The 4,216-nt window shown below is 35.9% G+C and overlaps 1 non-coding gene across 1 annotated transcript; it reads left to right on the top strand.

Moving 5' to 3' along the window:
* The first annotated feature begins 490 nt into the window (after positions 1 to 490).
* Positions 491 to 597, top strand: LOC147915199 (U6 spliceosomal RNA). Its single transcript, XR_015554572.1, has one exon. It is a non-coding gene; the product is annotated as a U6 spliceosomal RNA (small nuclear RNA).
* Positions 598 to 4,216: the final 3,619 nt, after the last annotated feature.

The raw sequence follows: 4,216 nt of genomic DNA on the forward strand, positions 1-4,216 counted from the left end.
TAAGCTGAGCCTACAAAAGAAAAACAGAAAGAAATACAGAGGAAACTCTGCTATACAGCTGGTTTAAAGGGGGAAAATTCAAACTGGATATTTAAAACAAAAATCTCATAGACCCAAAAAGGGAACATGGTAATACAATATAGCTATGTGCTAATAGCTATATTGTTGAGCTTTTCAGAATACCATGGTTTTAGAAAAGGGAAAACAAAACTGCATTTAGTTAAGGAACTTTGAGAGTATACCCACCTAGCTATAATATGCTGCACTAAGAACATGTGTAGATTATATATTTTGTTGCATATGTTAATAGATCATATTTATTTTTGTATTTATATATTGTTTTATTATATTATGTTATTTTATATTATATATGGTACACATATTATACTATGTTAATATAATATATAATTATTTTGTTCTAGCCTCTGTTTTTTTTTTAAGGTTAAGATTATTTCCTTGAAAAATAAAAGTTTTTAAGAAGAGTTGTTGAGTGCTCGCTTCGGCAGCACATATACTAAAATTGGAACGATACAGAGAAGATTAGCATGGCCCCTGCGCAAGGATGACACACAAATTCGTGAAGCGTTCCATATTTTTTGCAGAAATAGAAGTACAATGATGTACACCTGAAATTTTTACAATGTTATAAACCAATGTTACTGCAATAAACAAAAAATTAAAAAAAAAAAAAAAAGAAGAGTTGTTGAAAAGTGTTTTGTAGAGCAGAGTCATTTCCATATGGACAACACTCAGTTAAATTGACTTTGAGGATTAAATCCTGTCAGCTCTACCTTTCAAATATATTCAGAGGCTGATTGCTTCTCATCCCTTCCCTGCTGCTACCCACCATCTTTTACTAGATTATGGCGATAGCCTTCTAACAGGTCTCCCTGTTTCTACCTTAGTCCCAACGTCACAGCCAGAGAGGTGCTGTGAAAATGAAAGTCATGTCATGCTACTCCCCTGCTCACAGTCTAAAGGCTATCTCACTCACAGTCCAAGTCCATGCATGCTCACCACTCACAGAAAGACCCAGAGCTCTGCAGAGCCTAGCCTACATAATACAGCCTTCGTATCCATATTGTATTCAAAGCTCTTCTTTTCACTGGCTAATTCACTTCAAATGAAGAGGCAGGAAGTCAACCATTTTGCTTTCCAAGTTTCACAAACCTGGACCTAATTTATGGCACTGTGTTCACTATAACCCATTTCTATTAGAATATAACTATTTGGTGGCTTTATGGAGTTTGTCATAATCGGGTTTTACTTGTTATACTTATTAAGTTGGCACTATGGTTTAGTGATTCTTATCTGGACCTGTCACTGTCCAAGGGTTGAGAGTGCCAAACTGACTTCTAAGGAAGGTAAAATAAATATTAGAATTACCATTTTGAAAATGGAAAGTTTGAGATGGAGATGTTTAGTTATAGGAATCTGAAAGTTGTTTTTCAAAGTGTGAGGAGACGTACTTTTAACTTAGAGGGACCCAAGTAGCTCAAAATAGAGGGAAATTTTTTTTTTTTTTTTGCATAGATTACATCATGTTCACCACCAAAATACTATTACAACCCATCATCACACACATGTGCCGAATTATCCCTTTTGCCCTCCTCCCTCCCCCCTTCCCCTCTGGTAACCACCAATCCAATCTCTGTCCCTATGTGTTTGTTTATTGTTGTTATTATCTACTACTTAATGAAGGAAATCATGCGGTATTTGACCTTCTCCCTCTGACTTATTTCACTTTGCATTATACCCTCAATGTCCATCCATGATGTCACAAATGACTGGATTTCATCATTTCTTATGGCTGAGTAGTATTCCATTGTGTATATATACCACAGCTTCTTTATCCATTCGTCCCTTGATGGGCACTTAGGTTGCTTCCAAGTCTTGGCTATTGTGAATAACGCTGCAATGAACACAGGGGTGCATGTACCTTTACAAATTGGTGTTTTCAAGTTCTTTGGATAAATACCCAGCAGTGGGATGGCTGGATCATATGGTAGTTCTATCCTTGATTTTTTGAGGAATTTCCATACTGTTATCCATAGTGGCTGCACCAGTTTGCACTCCCACCAGCAGTGTATGAGAGTTCCCTTCTCTCCACATCCTCTCCAACACATGTTGTTTCCTGTCTTGTTAATTATAGCCATTCTGACGGGCGTGAGGTGATATCTCATTGTAGTTTTGATTTGCATTTCCCTGATAGTGATTTTGAACATCTTTTCATGTGCTTGTTGGCCATCTGTATATCTTCTTTGGAGAAATGTCTGTTCAGGTCTTTTGCCCATTTTTTAATTGGGTTGGTAGTTTTTTTGTTGGTGAGATGCATGAGTTCTTTATATATTTTGGAGATTAAGCCCTTATCAGAAGTATGGTTTGCAAATATCTTCTCCCAATTGTTAGGTTGTCTTTTCGTTTTGTTGATGGTTTCCTTTGCTGTGCAGAAGCTTTTTAGTTTGATGTAGTCCCATTTGTTTATTTTTTCTATTGTTTCTCTTGCCCGGTCAGACGTGGTGTTTGAGAAGATATTGCTAAGACTGATGTCGAAGAGCGTACTGCCTATGTTTTCTTCTAAGAAGTTTCACAGTTTCAGGTCTTACATTCAAGTCTTTAATCCATTTGGAGTTAATTTTTGTGTATGGTGTAAGGTAAGGGTCTACTTTCATTTTTTTGCATATGGCTATCCAGTTTTCCCAACACCATTTGTTGAAGAGACTTTCTTTTCCCCATTGTATGTTCTTGGCTCCTTTGTCAAAGATTAGCTGTCCATAGATGTGTGGGTTTATTTCTGGGCTTTCGATTCTATTCCATTGATCTGTGTGTCTGTTTTTGTGCCAGTACCATGCTGTTTTGGTTACTATAGCTTTGTAGTATATTTTGAAATCAGGGAGTGTGATACCTCCAGCTTTGTTCTTTTTCTCAGGATTCCTTTAGCTATTCGGGTCTTTTGTTGTTCCATATAAATTTTAGGATTCTTTGTTCTATTTCTGTGAAAAATGTTGTTGGAACTTTGATAGGGATTGCATTGAATCTATAGATGGCTTTATGAAGTATGGACATCTTAACTATGTTAATTCTTCCAATCCAAGAGCACGGAATATCTTTCCATTTCTTTGTGTCTTCTTCAATTTCTTTCAGAAATGTTTTATAGTTTTCAGTGTACAGATCTTTCACCTCTTTGGTTAAGTTTATTCCTAGGTATTTTATTCTTTTTGTTGCAATTGTAAATGGGATGGTATTCTTAATTTCTCTATCTGCTACTTCGTTGTTAGTGTACAGAAATGCAACTGATTTTTCTATGTTGATTTTGTATCCTGCAACTTTACCATATTCGTTTATTACTTCTAAAAGTTTTCTGGTGGATTCTTTGGGGTTTTCTATATATAAAATCATGTCATCTGCAAATAGTGACAGTTTCACTTCTTCCTTTCCAATTTGGATCCCTTTTATTTCTTTCTCTTGCCTGATTGCTCTGGCTAGGACTTCCAGTACTATGTTAAATAGGAGTGGTGACAGTGGGCATCCTTGTCTGGTTCCTGTTCTTAGAGGGATGGCTTTCAGTTTTTCACCATTGAGGATGATATTAGCTGTGGGTTTCTCATATATGGTCTTTATTATGTTGAGGTACTTTCCTTCTATACCCATTTTATTCAGAGTTTTTATCATAAATGGATGCTGTATCTTGTCAAATGCTTTCTCTGCATCTACTGAGATGATCATGTGATTTTTATTCTTCATTTTATTAATGTGGTGTATTACGTTGATTGATTTGCGAATGTTAAACCATCCCTGCATCCCTGGAATAAATCCCACTTGATCATGGTGTATAATCTTTTTAATGTATTGTTTTATGCGATTTGCTAGTATTTTATTGAGGATTTTTGCATCGATGTTCATCAGTGATATTGGCCTGTAATTTTCTTTTTTTGTGTTGTCCTTGTCTGGTTTTGGTATCAGGGTAATGTCAGCTTCGTAGAATGAGTTAGGGAGCTTCCCCCCTAGAGGGAAATATTTTGACTGAACTCATTCTTTTAAGATGCTTTCAAATAAAGGAGAGAAGTAACATCTATAATTGATGAGAATGCATCATTGTGTAAATAATAAAAAACTTTCGAACCAGATATAGTGGTTCCCAAACTTAGTGTAAATTGTTAAAATACAGATTCAAGAGCTTGCCTATAGATATTCTGATTTAGAGCTGGAGTGGGGC

Source organism: Ceratotherium simum, chromosome 15 (genome assembly GCF_057802395.1).
Source record: "Ceratotherium simum simum isolate JZ-2026a chromosome 15, ASM5780239v1, whole genome shotgun sequence".
NCBI lineage: Eukaryota > Metazoa > Chordata > Mammalia > Perissodactyla > Rhinocerotidae > Ceratotherium > Ceratotherium simum.